Here is a 17507-nt window from a genome sequence, read left to right on the forward strand (position 1 = left end):
GTTACAAAACACCGCTCCACGCTCGCGCCGCCAACGGCGCGGCGTCACGTGGGGGGCATGGGGCGGGACGGGGCGGGCCCGTGCGGGAACGCCCGGCCAGAGGGGCGTCGGTCCCCCGGAACCCCCCGCAGCCTGCCCGGCGGTGGGGACGGGGAAGCGCCCCGGCCGGGCCGAGGGTGGCTGGTCGGGGAAGAGGGACAGCCCTACGGGCTCCGGGTTGACTCCTGGGAGCGGCTGCCGTGGTGAGGGTCGGGCGTTAGCAGGGCTGGTGGGGAGGCAGAGATAGAGGGATGGAGCCGCCGGCGCTGGGAGAGGGTTCTCCAGCGGGGAACGGGGATCTGTAGCTGCCGTGGTCCCGGAGGCATCACTCGACGGGTGCCTGCCGCCTTCCCTTGCGGCTGCTACCCGCACTTGTCTTGGGCCGCTTCGGCTGGCCCCTTTTCCTTCTGTATTAATCTTTTAATGGAGGACACGATAAGATAAAAGTTACAAGGTTAAGGAAAAGCTCTTTGTCCTTAGGGTTTGTTTCCCCCCTTCTCTTCCCGAGTGCTCCCAGCCCTCGCAGGACGGGTCGGACGCGCTCGCTGCGCGCCCGCCGTGCCGTCACAGCCCAGCGGGCAGCGAGCCGCGCTCCCCGCCGCTCTGAACACAGGCGAGCTCTGCGGGCAAGCACCTGATCTGTTTTGCCTAAAGTAGTCACAGTGGAGACATGCTTAGGCTTTCCAGGTGTATGCCAGCCTCTAATGAAAGCTTGAAGCCTATTGCGTAAGTGCTATGTATTTGTCATTGTTACAATGCCTTTTTTTTTTTTCCTTATGTTAGAAGGCTGTCGTAAATCTAGACGTTTCAGATAAGTGTAGCAGTACCTTTAAAACCTTCCAAGCAAAGCTTGCACATCAGGAAAATTAATAAATGGCCTTACGAAAGGAACAAAGCTACATTTATCCTCAGCCGTATTCCGTGTATGGCAGCCTGGAGTGTGATGCTAAAGGTTGTTAAGAGAGCTATGGGCACGGATGGCATGACTGGAAAGAACCAGCTACATCTGGATTTATGTCCAGGTGTTTTCTGTGAAATCAACAACTCTAAGCTGCATCCTTTGCCTCCACAGTGTCTTTCAAGTTCCTAAAGTCAAAGAAAAACGATGTTATGGTAATTGAAGTGTGACGGGACCATGGGTATATTTTAAACATGGATAGGAAAGATAGTCTGTTACAGTAATTAATTAAAAATTGAGTGAGCTAAGAAATGACAGTCTAAGGATCAAAGTAAAGTCTGTAGTGTGAGCTTGATTCATCGTGGGATGTTGTAAATTGCTTTGGTTTATTATGAATGGTTTTAATGGATTAAGGATTCTGGTGTGGTCATGTCAAGCATGAGCTGACCCCTCACAAAGTATTGGACTTAGCCAATTTGGACACAAGTAAAACTTTGAAAGAAGTACTGTTAAAGAGAGCAGTAGTTTATTTTGCACTTCAGATTAGAATACTCATGGAAATACAGAAATAAAATAAAACACGACAAAGACCAGGGGCTTGTGGGATTGGAATTAGGATAGTAAGGCTGTCCTCCGATGGAACAATTTGAAACAGTAGATATGAAAACTTGTTTCCACTATTCCCACTTCCAATGATTCCTATAAAAGTTCATACATTAATGTTTATACTAATGATTCAAGCAGTCATGAGTGCAATCAATGCAATCAGCCATTTTTCATAATTTCCAGTGTAAAGGAACAAAATACTCATGGCTTTGCCAGCCTTAGGGTCTTGGAGCAGAAGAGTTGAGGTTTTTCCCATCATCTTTCTCTTCAAAACTGAAACAGTGAAAGAAGGGATTTGGAGTAGGATGGATGAATAGAGGGGTAGGGAGCCTGACATTTTATATTGCTCCCACCAGTTGTAGAAATGTCTGGAATCTGGGAGATTATTTGCAATAAATCTAGACTATATATTCACCTCGTCCTTATTCTCTAGACATTATTTTTTATCCTTCTTGGAAATAGTCCTGAGCCTAGTTGGACCTTGGTATTACCCAGTGTTGACATTCTTGTATCTTTGAACTACTGTTGATTCTTTGAGCTTTGGTTTTGGTGTATTATTTCACCTTTGGCGTATTTAACTAAACAAGAAAAATACCCTGAATTTTCAAGTTTTTCACTCTGTTACCATCAGGATGTGATAGTTATGTAAGAGAGGAAAAAAAGACATTTTCAAGATTAGATAACACACAGCTCCACCACCACTCTATTAAAATAGCACGCTCAAAAAAAATTTTTTTTTCTCCCGCTTGTAGGGTCAGATAAATGATATTTTAAAATAACAAAGCTTTGCCATTGCACAATTCATGTGGGCCATTCTAGGAAAGACTTCAGGGACTGTCGTTTCCTTTTCTGCTGTAGAGCAATATTGCACTGCTGGTTAATGGAAGTTGGTTGTTCTCATTCAGAAAGGTACCTGCAAAGCACTGTGCCTTCAGTACAGTGAGCTAAAAGTAATTCCTTTCTTATGCTTTTTAAGGTATTGATTGGATGTTTTTCCAAGCAATTCCTTGTATAATGTGTAACCCAATTGGACATGAGATGACAATAAAACAGTGGTTTCAGTTGTATTTGACCCCACTGTAGGTAAATTAAGCACAATGATTCTGATTTAAGGTCTTCAGAAATCAACAGCAGTATAAACAAAGTAAAGCAAGACCAACTCAGGCTAAGGGAACAGGCAGTGGACCTAAAAATTAATACCTACATACTGGAAATCTGGAGCCAAGCCCCATTTTTACAGGTCCTTGGCATCTATCCCAAGAAAAAGTAGTCAACTCAAAGGACGTAGTTGTATTCTAAGAGAAGTAATGGCTTTCTGGCTGTATATCCTCTTTTTCTTTGAAGGATATGCCAGTTACCCAGCTATTGTAACTTTTTGCAAAGATATGTTTAGCAAAGGCAAAATAAAATGAATTGGAGAAAGATTAGATTAGGCAAATAAGAGTCATACTTAAAAAAAGAAAAGCATAATATTCCTGAAAACTATTCATTCTACCAAGAAACTCTTAAATATCTTTTCTTCTAGAGGAAAAAAAAACCCAACCAAAAAAGGAAATATCAAGCCATATTTAAAATTCTGGAATGGTTTTTGAATCTTAGATGATTATATTTGAGTTCCTTCAACCCTGGATAAGAAGTAATGCTCAGAACCAACTTGGATTTCTTTTGTTTTAGTTATTCTTTGTTGTTTAGTAGACTTTTGGGGCTTTGGTGAGATAGTTCTGGCAGAGGTCTTTTTAAATGGAAAAGTACTCAGCATCACTGCAGTAAAACAGACACTAATCCTTGTTTGTGCAATGCAGTGGTGGGCAGAAGTTGGTTTTGAGTAATTTTTTTTTAGTTACGAGTGGTCACAAAGCTGCATTTGCAGCTTGGTCTCAAAAGTTAGTTAAGATGAGCTGAACAGGGCTAGACTGTCAGCAATAGTGTGGCCAGCAGGACCAGGGCAGGGACTTTCCCCCTGTACTCGGCACTGGTAAGGCCACACCTCAAGTCCTATGTCCAGTTCTGGGCCCCTCAGTACAAGAAGGACATTGAGGTGTTGGAGTAAGTCCAGAGAAGGACAGCAGAGCTGGTGAAGGGCCTGGAACATAAGTCCTATGAGGAGCAGCTGAAGGTACTAGAGTTCATCCCAAAGACTAGTCTTTCCAAAACAAAAATAATTTTCAATAAGCAAGATTTATTTAAGATTTTTTCTTTTGGCAAAGGCAAGAATTTTAGCATTTTTATGAAATGTATTTAATGCAATGACTTCTGCAGCGCAAAACCAGTTTTCAGCTGTCTAAATAAATCACTAATTAACAGTCAAGTGCTCGTTGGGATTTCCCTTCAGTTCAACATGAAATCTGAATTCTGCTTCATGGCATAACAATGTGGCAATTGCCAGTGGATAAGGGAAAGACTGTGGATCTGGTCTGCCTAGTCTTTAGTAAGGCCTTTGACACTGTTTCCCACAGCATTGTTCTGGTGAAACTGCTGCTCATGGCTTGGACAGGTGCACTGTTCCTTGGGTGAAAAACTGTCTGCATGGCCGGGCCCAGAGAGTGGTGGTGAATGGAGTGACATCCACTTGGCAGCCAGTCCCTAGTGGGGTTCCCCAGGGCTCAGTACTGGGACAAGTTTGGTTTTGTATCTTGATCAGTGCTCTGGGGGGAGGGGTTGGTCTCTTCTCCAAGAAACAAGCAATAGCATGAGAAAATGGCCTCAAGGTGCCCGAGAGGAGGTATAAATTGGCTATAAGGAAAACGTTCTTCACTGAAAGGGTGGTTAAGCATTGGAACAGGCTTCCCCGGGCAGTGGTGGAGTCACCATCCCTGGAGGGATCTAAAAGACATGTAAATGTACCAGTTAGGGACGTGGTTTAGTCGTGGCCTTGGCAGTGCTGGGTTAACAGTTGGACTTGATCTCAAAAGTCTTTTCCAACTTAAATGATTCTCTGGTTCTATGTCCTCATCTTTGGTTCAATTACAGTTTTGGAGGTGTCTGCCCACTTTGTCAAGAGAGCCCTGAGGAGCTCGCTCCTACTGGGTGGTTTTGGACTTGGGGTAATGATGCCCAGAACCCAGGAGATGCTGGTCCCCCATTCCTCCTTCCCAGTTACCTTTTTTACCTGCTAGAATGCTAGTTTGCCTGTGGTGCTGGGAAGTCTCTGGTCATCTCCAAAACCAACTGTTTTCAGTCTTAACATACCGATGTTACGGACTGATGGGTTTTTTTCTCCAACCAGAAACTACTTGTTTTCAGTAGATTCAATGACACTTGAGATTTGTCTGAATGAGATTCTCTCACTTTGATGATGATGATGATCATAGCCGCACTTGTCTTAAAAATATGGATGACAAAGGTATGACCTCTGGGGTTAAAGGTGGAATGTATAAAGGGAATGAAAGTTTAGAACAGATTTTATTTTAAGATATAGAAAAATCTCAGCTAGGGGAGGCTGAGCTGACTAAGTTTCCAAATGTGGCAGAACTGACAGCCATGGCCATCAGATGTTCAAAAATCTGGGGCACTGGCTATAGATCAGCAAGCACAGTATTGCTTACGAGAAGGAAGAAAAAGGAATTCACCAAGTATAGACAATTAAGCTGCCCTCAATAGTAGGTTAGGTACGTAGAACACATTTTCAAGTGAAAAACTAATAAGAGGCATGAAGCTAACATGAATACCATAACCCTTGAATTTACCTAAGATAGACTAAAGCCAACCTAACTCAGTCTGCTTTTGTTCTTGTAATGGAAATTACATTCTGCAGACAGGCAGTGCTCAGGCTCTTGTCTCTTTGGACTTGAATAAAGCAGATTATATAATGAGCCACATGGAGAATTTTTACAGAGTAAAATGGAACTGCTAAAAAGTTGTCAGGTTCTAAAGATCCTGTTAAAAGGCCTATGGAAATGGATCATGAGATAGGAAGAGCTTCCTGTCTGGAAACACACTTCATATGCATTTTTTGAGGATCAGCTTTGGTACTAATTTTACTTGATATTTTCATCAGTGACCCTGGCACAAAAAATCAGGAAATCGATCTTTTGGTTTGGCAGCAAGTAAGAAAGTGCTGTCTATAAACTGAGGAGAAAAATGTCAGACACAAAGAAACCGACCTGCGTGACTACTGGGATAGTAGAAATGGAAAAATTGTAGTCATGCAAGTGTCAAACCATGTACATCTATTGAGAAAAATTATTGCTAGATCCTGAGAGTTTATTAATGGGAAATGAAAGAAGATGAGAGAGAACAGGAAGCTCTAAAAACCTGATATAAACATAGAGGTTTTTTTTTTTTTTACTGTTGAGATAAGGAATTATTCATTGTGCTGTACGTGACTGGTGAACAGTCAGTAAACACACAACACACAGTTCTGGTGAGGTTATTTGCAAAAAAAGAGGAAGCAAAACTGTAACTGAAGGGAGAAAAGGATAATTTGGAACAGATTTACCATACAACAAGAATTGGAGAAATGCTTGCTCCTCCACTGCCTTACAAAAATGAGGATGGAGAGGGGACATGATTGCCCTATGTAAGTGATCTATGAGGACAGATAACAAGTGACACATAAGAAAAAAGATGAAGTAAATGACTAAAATAAATTTAGATTTAGGAGAATACTGAGAATCTGAAGTGAGATTATGGGATGGTTTCTGAGAACCAGTGGGAGGATTTACACACTGTCAAACAGTGCTTGTTAATGCCAGGACAGGGATTACCTGACATGCTAGGCTGTTACAGCAAGGGACTGGATTCAGTCTGAAGCACAGAAGACAGTTAATCAGTAGGAAACAAGCTGGTAAATAGAAGAATAATTGACAAACTGCTACCTAAACTTTTCAATTATCGAGTTCACCCCTTAGGCTCAGTTGTTGTTACACAGTGAATGGTTCAGGTGTCTCATCTCAGCAAGGCGATGAAGGAACTGTTGCATAGTCATGAGGACCACAGTCAAAATGTCCCCCAGGTCCTCGGAAAAAGTACAAACTCACTTAGGGAAGGAGACTTTAGAGAAGAGTGGGGGAAGGAGAAGGAACCTCTTTTGTTGAAAGACAGCAGGAATAAGGCATCTACCTAGCCCTGTGCCCAGGTTAGGATACCCAACACACCAGCAGGACTGACAGAGAAGGTAGCTGCTGTCAGTGCAGCCAAATGCCCATACCCACCTCTTGTAGCCATAGAGAGAGGCATGTTAGCCACTACTTCTGTGGTGGCAAAAATGGAGTGGGGAGAGAAAGCGGCAAAATCCAAGTTTAGTCACCTTGAGCTTTCTGTGGTAGCACTCCAGAGAGGAAGTACTCATGGCTGTTGCCCTGCCTGGCGCTGGGTACTTCCCAGAGACTGTGACTATTTAGACCATTACCTTTTGCTTTTCACTCCTAAATCTCTGTCCTGCCATTCTCACTGCTTTAGCTGAATTGGGCACGTTGCACTTCAAGTAGATCCAGTGAAGGATGGAACAGGCCTTGCTGCACCTTTGGTGATGGCTCTAAATGGGAAAAGACCAGTTGAGCTTAAGTTGAATCCTCTCATGGGAAATCACCTTATTACTACTGATAAAATTTTTCTTCAATACCATTTTATGGCTTTTAAAAATCTATACACAAGAAACCGGCAAAATCCCAATATAAACAGTCCTGCAAAAATGGCCATGCCAAATGCTCTGAGACATTTGACATCTCTCTAATAATTTTTGTAATTTTTTTGAGAAGGAAAATGTGCAATGTAACAACCTGCAAACGGCTCATGCATAGTCATGCCTTCTATGTGTCAATTGTTGGGGAATGGCTTCAGATTGCTTCACCTTATAAATTGTTACTTATTCACCATGCCAGTTGGTGACCACGGTAGCATATGTGAAATGAATTTGCAGTTTCTATTACAGCTAGTTGAAATTTGCCGGTGAAACATTTTCTCAAATTAAAAAAAAATAAAGAGTTACCCATCAATCAGGAAGGCAATGCTTTGTAGAAGAGTATTTGTTCAGATAATTTGACAAATCATGGATAAGTTTTCATCAGAAGCCTTTTCCAAATATCCAAGAAGATAGCACTGGTGATTTCTGTGTATTTCCAGAATAGCTCTGGACCGTGGGACTAGTCCCCACATGCCTCTAATCTGGTAAAACCCCTGTTGTGGAACAAGAAACTGATTTTGGGAAATCCATTTCTTGTCAAAGGTCAGCTCCTGGCTCCATAGCAATAGCCTCCTGCCATGTGTCTGTAGCTGCAGTTAAAAAACTTCCAAATTCCTATTGAATCAGCAACCAGGACCTTGCAGTTCTGGCTTCCAGCCCTCCTCACATAAAACATGATATGCAAAATTAATAATGATATATACATATTCGTGAAAATCAAGTTTTTCTTGAGAATCCACAGTCATTTCCAACTTCTGAAAGCATATCTGGTTATAAAAACTTTTTTACTTTTTCATCCATGAATGAAAATATTTTGCCTCAGCTTTATGGCATTTATTTTGTCCTAAAGTAGTTAAAAGTCATTAAAATTGATGCTTGATGTTTGAGTCACTTCAGCCCTGGCTAAGAAATAATGCTCAAAACCAGCTTGGTTTTGTTTTGTTTCAGTTTGTTCTGTGTTGCTTAGTAGACTTTTGAGGCTTTAGTGAGATTGTTCCAGCAAAGAGATTTTTAAATGGAAAAATGCTCAGCATCACTGCGGTTAAACAAACACTAACCCTTGTTTGTGCAATGCAGTGTTAGGCAGAAGTTAGCTAACTTCAATTTTTCAATTTTTTTCAATTGTTCAGTTTGTAGTTATGAGTGACCACAAAGGTGCATTTGCAGCTTAGTCTCAAAAGTTAATTTGAGCTGAGCAAAGCTAGACTGCTACCACTGTCTCTAGCATTTCTGTACAACGCTGCAGTGTGGATTTTCCAAGGGATCTTAATTCCCTTTGAAAAAATTTGGGTTCTCAGTACTTTTGAAAAAAAAAGGCCCATAGTAAGTTATTAAATTACACTTAGTAATTATGTATGCACTAGTATGAGAAAAAACGACCACACATGGGATAAATAGTTAACTACATGTTAGAAAGATAAAGATCTCATTAAAAATAAAAATAGAGGCAAAACATAATAGAATCTAAAATACTTAGGGAGGTAAAGACAGAGAGTTTATTGGCTTGATCCAATAAGGGACTTAAATACCTAAAGCAGGGTTTATGGAGATATCATGTGCCTAAGTGACAGAAATGCAATCACAGCTCACACAGCTGCTGCGTAACCAGGAGTGCCTAAAATCACAAGGTTCTTCCTTGATTCTAATTTGTATCTTTAGAGTGTCTTGGATTTTACTTTTGTGCACATTCAGTGTGCAGCAGCTAGAGCAGTTTGGGCACTTATTTCACATTAAGCCATTTACAGTCCTCAGCTGAAAAGTTCAAGGGCGCTGTTTTGTCAGTGTACTCAGGCCACACCAGGCACAGGTTCACATTGTGAGATTCTTAATCTGTTTTAGTTGCTTGCTTTGAACATGAAGGATGAAGAGATGGAATACCCTTTTATTTAACAATTTCTCTGTTAGATTATTGATACAAGAGTTGGAAGATGCAGTTTGTTTCCATCTGAGAGTGTTCAAACCCATCACCTCCCTTAAGTAATATGTCTTAAAGAGTGACTGCATGAGTTGAAATTGTCTTGGGAGCATGAATTAGAGATGAGGATCCGTCACTCCCTGTTAAATGCCCATTTCCTTGGGATAATTCTTGCATATCATTTCTGTTCCTATGGACAACAGAATTTGCTTCATTGTGGCATGACTTTTAACAGAAATAGGGCAGGATCGTCTTTGTTTTCAATAGCCCTCTCTCTTGCTGGGTAGGATCACTTTTCTGCCCTGTGTTGATGTGAATCTTTTTTGTTTAATGGGGAAACACAGCAACAATTGGTTGCTGTATAGGAGGCGCTTGTTTTCTCATTTCCTTCTGTTATCCTGGCTGTGATTTAACAGAATACTGCAAGCCCTGCTCCTCTTTTTTTTTTTTAACAGAATGGTAATTGGATCCTACAGTTAAGAGGACTCTAAGCTGTGAATTTTAAGCACAACGTGTTATCTGTGTTGTGGCCTGACTTAAGTTTCTAAGGAATTGCAGTAATGCTGCTGCATTTCTGGGGTTTGGTAAGTCTGGCAATTATACTTTGGAACTGTGGAACTGACTATCCTGGAAACACTAGTAAGTGGAGTCACTCATTTCCCTGTTTTCATGTTCATCGTATTTTTTCTTTTCCCATATGTGTTGATATGTGGTTGTACATTCTGAAGTATAGCTGAATGTTTCTACGTGTGCAAGGCAACAAACTTAAAAATGTGATCAAGAAGGTCTCACTTGGAATTATTCCAGTTTTAAAAAGTAGCTTAGCTCCAGATATGACATGAGTCATATTTGTCTTTCCTTCAGACTGATCAGACTCTTTCCTTCAGCCGTTGTTGCTTCGTAGGAGAGTTGCATATAATCTACAGATTTATAGAATAGCTAAATATTCACTGGAATAAGTGCTCCTATTAATATAAATTGTAATTATTCAAAGAGCAATGCACTTACAGCATGAATTACTAAATTTAAAAAGTGCAGGAGCTCTTAGTGCAGGAGTGTAACTGAATAATGAACAAAACCCAAAATAATAGCAAAGGAAGTGCTAAAAAGACTTCAATTAAAGAAGGTTTTTTTTTAAATAAAAATTGCTCACTAAGAAAGTGTGCAAAAAGCAAGTAAGTCAGCATTTTTAATGTTTATCAGTATGTTTTCCTTCAGCTGAAAGTTGTTGGCTAACAGTTATGTTGCAAATCTTATAAATTTTTTCTGAGTTCTTATGTATTCACACTACAGAAAAAGTACAGGCTGACTGTTTTAAAAATAATATATAGCAAAAGAAAAAGTAATGGTTTGGACATGTGTTCTATATTCTGACTTGGTATTTAAAGAACAAGTTATGTTGGTATCTGTTTATATACTCTCTAGTATTTTCTAGTATATTCCCTAATAAAATATACATATTCTCTAATATATTCCTTGCTATCAAGCTGCATCTCTTTATGATCATCCTCTGAGATAAATTATATTGAGAGAATTTGGTTTTGAATACAGTTTGCCAAATAGGAGCAGTCTCTTTGAATTTATAATAGTTATTGCTCTTCATTCTTATACAAGTAAAAAAAAAAAAGGGGGGAAATTACAGTGTTTGCATCATCTTTGCATTAAAAGTATGCCTGTATTGTAAAACCAAATCTTTCAACCAAAGTAGAAGGAAGGAAAAAAGCTTATTATGCTTGATATCTAGCCTCTTGAAAAAAAACTTTCATTTCTGGGTGGCCAATAATAAGTGCAGAATTAAATTCAGAGTTTTAGTCAATTAAAATACATTTTAAGAAATGCATGTAGAAAACAGAAAATACCTGGCAGCTTACTTATAGTGGTAAGTTAAGGGAAAAATCCCTTATTTGTTATTACTGGATTGGACTGCTGCTAGTATTAGATAAATCTAATATCTAAATCTAAATAAATTTAGATAATGATAAAATCATTAACAGTCTTAAAATTCTGGAGGAGTTGTTAAAGTTACAAAATTTGTGTTTACTTATTCTTCTTAGGTTAACTCTTTGGGATCAGAGGAGCAACTGCTCCTTTTTGTAGATATTTCTCACTCATAGAGTTCTATAGAATTTTTGCATGTATATCCACTTTTTCCTTGTCTAATGGGTGTCCTTCCTCCAGAGGTTTTAGAGCACTGGGAAAATATTTTGTGTCAATGAGAATAGGAAATACATGATTTTTCTTCAAAACTCTATGACTAGTACTGTTTACTAAATACAGTGTTATGTGAAGAACATGAGCTGAAAAAAAGCAATTACTTTAAATTTAATCATGGTGGCAGAAGACATCTAATGAAATCACCTTATTGGCAATAGTTTATCTTTTAGCAGCAAAATGAATGTTACTATTTATTCTGACTATTCAATATTCTTTTTCTCCTTTGGCTTGTACCTACTACTGTAACCTATGTCCTATTTGGTTCTTGAACATTAGTAGCATCACCCAGCAGCACACTGTGTGCTGTAGGCTGAGATATCACAGCCACAATCTCTTCAACCTTTCCTACAAACATGCTACAGGAAATGTACACGTTTATTTTACTTCTGCCGAAGACACCATATGACAGGATTGAATTGGGAGACCACTAGTCTCCATTAGACCAATGATTTTCAATGGAGCACAAGATCATGCAGGACAGAAGTGCACACTCAAATGCTTCATTTCAGCATGATTGTGTAAATAACATTGTGTTTCAGTCTTTCTCCCCCCTCTCTTTCTCCTTCACCATGTTTATAAAAGAAGATAATTGAGTATCTGGTCTTTGACTGTTGTCCACAAATACCCTATGTGGAGACAAAAGAAGACTTCATTTATTTTTTTCCATTCCTGAAAATGCAATGCAACTTTTTTTTTTAACTCCAACATATATTGAACATAATTTGTCCATGCAGTTGTAGCAAGTTTCAGTCATACTGAGTCTGGGCTGATCACACTTTTTCGCAGGAGGCTCTGTGGTAAGTAGCCCATCCCAAATAGATTCTTTGTGATGTGTTCTGTCCTTGTCATACTGTATTTAACTATTACATTTTAGGGATCTTTTTTAATGATTTGCGTCCCTCAACTTCTGATTGTCCAGGAAGGGTTTCACAAGAGCCGAAAGACTGTGATAAGCCCATGCATATGAGAGTATTTTTAAAATCACATGCTTTATTTATCTTCATATTTCTACCTGTAGTCAAAAAAAAATCACAGTGTTTTAAGTGAACAGCTTATCCTGCTGTTTTTGATGGTTTTGCTGACATGCTGAATCTGTTTTACGTTTGTGTTTGGCTATGATGGTATTGGTAGATCACCTGAGAGCCCTGCCTTACTCCCAGTTCATGCTTGCCCTTCACTGAAGAGCTGAAAACTTGACAAGCTGTTGCCCTCATTTTTCTTTGTGACACACCATAGAGCCTTCTTGTTACAAAGTACTTGGTTTGTGTCCCAGGGGTCTCAGCTGTGGAGATTTGATGTATGGCTCACTGTGTCAAGTTTCATGGCTCCTGTAATATTTCATCCTCCTGCTGGTACTGATTTAACACCTCAGTTCCTGGCCATAAATTGAACCCAAAAATTAACTATGTAGACTAGATGAAAATATTTATTATTACTTGTAGAAATAGAAGGTGCAACATGTTTTTCTTTATTGTTTTTAAACATTTGGGTTTTTAAACCCAAAAGGCAGTGAAGGGAGGCAGTGAAATCACCATCCCTGGAAGTGTTCAACAAATGACTGGATGTGGCACTTAGTGCCATGATATAGCTGACAAGGTGGTGATCAGTCAAAGGTTGGACTTGATGATCTGAGAGGTCTTTTCCAACCTGAATGATTCTGTGATTTATTAAAGAAAATGTTCTTAGTGGTTCTTTTTCTTGGTACCTGGATCGCCTTAATAAAAACGGTTAGCGGAAGACTCTGGTGTTTACAGGACTATGCCTGGGGGTAACAATCTCCCAGAATTTTTGAGTTCTGCAACACCATTAACAAAATTAATAGTTAGGTCAGTAATTGATTCCAGGCTTAAAAGCAGGTGATACTGATTGTAGGGCTGGGTCATATCTTAGACATAGTAGCTGAGTAAATTGTTCTGGTAAAGTAAACAGTAATACATCAGAATGAAAAGTTTCTGAGTAAACTGTTTGCTGATAAATTGCAGCATAGCAGAGCTTGCCTGTCAAGAATGAGAAGCAAAAAAGGCATCAGCCTATAGTCTTTTTTATCCAGATGTCTTTCTCATTGTAAAAGATTTACATTGTAAGAAAAAGACCAGGTGTTTGTAGAGGGAAGTTTGGGTAGACTAAGTAATTATTGGGAAGGAAGAAGCAAAAGGGAAGGTACATTTTTCAAAGGCATCCTGCATATCTCTGAGGATATTTACACTTATGGGACTGAGCTGTCCCTCTTTTCATGGAAATCACCTCTTTGCCAATGCTGTGAAGTTGGCAAGTCATGGATGTAGCTGCTTTCCTACTTTCTGGTGTCACTTAAAGAAAAATATAGGTTGTGTTCAGATTATACCATAGCTCAGTTTTCCCTGTGTCCGCAACCTTTTTGGGAGCACAGTGTTAACTGGAAGCAACCTCTGATCCTTCGTTTCCTGGCCCAAACAGAAGCATGTGAATGATAATATGCACCAATAAATCTGAAACAAGTCTTCAGTCTTGGTATGGCTTCATTTTGCAATCATGACCTCCTTTCTGTAGATCTCAATAGAAAGACGTAATGCCTTTATCAATTCTTACTGCAAATAACAGTTTCTCCATGGAATATATGAAGAAATCTTGCTTTAAAATTATAATATTAAGGTGATTTACAATGCCTATATAGAATGATTGTTGTTTTGAAGTAAGGGCTTGTACAATGTTGTTGCCTTAGAAGTTTGAGTTACTTGATTTTTTTTTTTAAATTTTGGTTTTTGGAATACTGGATTATACCTTATATTCCACTATTGCTTCTACTGCATAGCTTATTCCTACAATTCTCATGTTATTATTATTATAGTAAAATAAAATATATACATGAAAAAATATATATGTACCTGTGAACAAAGTATCTATGTATTTAAATATTTAAGTATTTTTCTAAAAATTTGTATTTTCGTTAGCTTCTCTAAGCATCTTCTGGAAAAAAAAGAAAAGGCTTTAAATGAAGAGAGTAATAAGTGCTTTAAATTAAAAAAAAAATATATTACTACTTTTGCTCCTCTTTGTACTTCTGTTGTAAAAGTCGTGCAGTGTGCTTTTCTGCATTCAAAAATTTCTTATGAGTAAATAGCTTGATTCATTGATTCATAATTTGTATTGTGTAAGAGGAGGGATGTTCACTTCAAAACTGCGTGCTGCACTTTTAGATCAGGGGAAGGACGTGCAGGTGGAGTCAGTGGTACGGAGCGGGAGCTGCTGGTTGCAGTGAGCTGGTTGGGTTTATCCTGCAGCCAAGGGGATGCACTGCACAACTTGGGCTTGAAGGCCAGGCTGGGCATGCAGCACGGGGCTGGTGGAGCTGCCCTGCATCCCTTCTGTGGGGGTCACTGCTCCTTGGTGGTCTTCTGGTCAGGATCATGCCTGCATATTAGAGGTTATAGAAAAGAAAAGGATCTTCCGAACTTTTATAAAGTGTGTGAGCTTCCCTCCAAAGCAATCAGTGTTACTGTCATTAGTATTACCTGTGCTTGCCTGTATTCCTGCTTTAGCTGCTTTGAGAAGACGCTGCTGTTTCTCCTGCAGTGCAGATACTATCTTGCAGTTCTACTATTTGGCTCCTGGAGTTAGGATCAGGCCCTACCAAAAAAGTCTGTGAAGATGCTCAAGGGCAAATAAAACTGAAGCAAAATCATGATGATAATTAAAAATTCCACTGTTATCATGGAAGGTGTTAGTGCAGAATGAGATTAAGAAGTTGGTTTTCTAAGGCAGCATCCAGTTTTTGTTTTTTCTTTCATTCCAGATATTCCATTCATTTCAGATAGAATGAACGTTTTGGGTTTTTTTTTTTTTTGCCCACTCAGTCACGATACAGACAGACACACAAATACACATCCGTAAAATTGGAATGATTTTTATTTCTTTAGGAACAACTGACATAACGTGCTTTATTTCATGTAAATTCAACTCTCAGTGTTTTCTGTTTTAAGATGGTACCATCTGTGAATTTTAGGAGGGTTTGGTGTGCTGTTGTGCTGTACAAGCTTGATTCTCTGGCCAGAATGTGTTTCTCATGATGAAGAAGAAAATTCATATGTCTCCAGGCAGATGTTTTCCTGCAGGTTTGGCCCTTAGAAGCAAGGAATTTTGAATTCTTGCTTAACTTGGTAAATATGCTGAGTTGGAGATACATTTATTCAGTGTTTAATAAACTAGTTGGGAACAATGTTTCAGATGAGACGGTAAAAAAAAAAATCATAGTTTGAAATTGTTTCATTTTCCCACTAGAAAATTGGCAGTTAATAACTACATTATTTGTCAAAAAATCTTTCAAGCAAGAAACTGAAGTCAGCTTTATTTGCACAAAACTAATGGTCGAACATTGTAAACAATTTTTAGTTACTTCTGTCTTACATAATGCATCCCAGAAGCAACATACATTTGAATGCAAAAGAACTGCACTTTTAGGAAAGTGAAGATAAAAGACAAAAATAGAGATTTCTGCTGACCTTTCAAGTAATTATTTAGTATGAAAAGTTTGGCAGTGAAGCTTTAAAAACCACATTTTGCATTGAGGTTTTCAGTGGAACAGTACAGTTATTGAACACAGCAAAAAGAATAAACTTTTTTAGTAACAGGAAGCAACATTATTTTTTAAACTGCTTTCATTCTGTTATGCATAACTGTTTCAATTAGGTAGGAATTTTACTAAATAAATGCAACTTTATATTTAATTTCTTTTGGTTTGTCATCAGTTTAAATTTCACGAGTCCCACAGGACAGTTCCCATTCTTCATCTGCATAATCCCCATGGAAGGCATCTGGATTCTGGGCTACCAAAGCTTTGATCATATTAGAGATGGTGGATGTTTCAGGTGTTGGGCAAGAATGTGGGCTCCCTTATGCTCACACAGAGAAGTATTCCTGCAGTTGTACGTGCTTTTAAGCGACTGACTCCTGGCCTTACATACTCTGGCTCTTGAGGAATACACTCAGTGCTGGTAGCTTGGTGAGCAGCTGAAGTTCCAGCTCTGGGTTCAGCTTTGGGTGGTGAGAGCCAGAGACAAGAGGCCATGAACTGGAACCAACCTTTGCACAACAAAGGACGCGGGGACCTGTGGTGCCAGCCAGGGGACCGGACACTCAGAGACACGGCAGGAGCTGAGGACCCCCAGATCCTCCTGTGCTTTCACTGTGAGGGTATAAACCCCCAGGTTTTCCTTTGTTTTTGGCCCCTTCTTGGCAGCACTAGCTTGAGCTGTTATTCTGTTGTTGCACCATGATTAAAATATTTTAGGGATCCAGACGTCTGAGATTGCTACGGGAAACCTGGAGTCGAGCCAATAGGGAAACCTGATCTGACTGTGTGAGAGTGGCATGTGTAGCTGCAAAGGGACCTCAGTGCCAGCTTGGGTGGTGTAGGAGTAACTGGCACAGTGGCTTCTGAATGGTCAGACAGGAACGTTTCTTTAACACATCCTTTGGTGGCCTCCAGTTGTGTTGTGTCAGAGCAGAATGGGACAAGGTAGCAATAAAGTCCATTTGCACTGTTTTGTGCCTTTTGCACTTTTCTTAACTGGTGTATCTGCACAAGTGCTAGGGCAGTGAAATGTCTCGTATAGCCACAAACTGCCAGTTCATTTTGCACTAGAAAAATTTCCTCAGAGGTCTGTCTTTAGATGTGGACAAAGGAAGCAGATGCCAGTGACTGCTTGGAGCAGTCACTTTCTGTTCTATCTGTGCCGGAGCTACAGCAAGTGTACAGCCTGTGGTACCTTCTTTTTGCTGCTTTGCTGATGTTAAGGGAGGAAGGTGTTGGAAATCACACAATGGCAGTTGCTGCAGAGTTGTGAGTGGCTCTTCCCAGCCATTGATTTCATGGGCTCCTCCTTTTCCTCCTACTTTATGTATCATGCAGCCACAGATGTAATACTTGTTTTCTAAGAATTTTCTCTGACTTTCTAGGCACAGCTTATTTCATCACCCACCCTCTACCCCTTTTGTATGACAAGCCCTTTCTGGTTTCTGGAACCTCAGACAGTATAGAAGTGTTATGAGAGATGTTTTTTAGGGAAAAAATGCTTGCAGCAGTAGTAGTAGGAAGTGCTTGTGTAGGAGTATGGTGGGAATTAAAATTTGCTTTGAAAAACTAGTTGTTGACAGTGAATGATGTTTTGAGTGACCTTTTGTACAGAAGTGGAGTTGGGCTGGTGGTTTTGCAACAGTGGACATTTCCAAATATT

General features: G+C 39.6%; 1 protein-coding gene across 1 annotated transcript in view; it reads left to right on the forward strand.

Moving 5' to 3' along the window:
- The first annotated feature begins 115 nt into the window (after positions 1-115).
- TRMT9B (tRNA methyltransferase 9B (putative)) overlaps positions 116-17507 on the forward strand; it is a 117933-nt gene continuing 100541 nt past the window's right edge. The window contains exons 1-2 of the mRNA XM_048303145.1: positions 116-242; positions 9537-9665. The gene's annotated coding sequence lies outside the window, so the exon portion shown is untranslated. The remainder of the gene's footprint in view (positions 243-9536; positions 9666-17507) is intronic.

The sequence above is a fragment of the Corvus hawaiiensis genome, chromosome 5 (assembly GCF_020740725.1).
Source record: "Corvus hawaiiensis isolate bCorHaw1 chromosome 5, bCorHaw1.pri.cur, whole genome shotgun sequence".
In the NCBI taxonomy this organism is placed as follows: domain Eukaryota; kingdom Metazoa; phylum Chordata; class Aves; order Passeriformes; family Corvidae; genus Corvus; species Corvus hawaiiensis.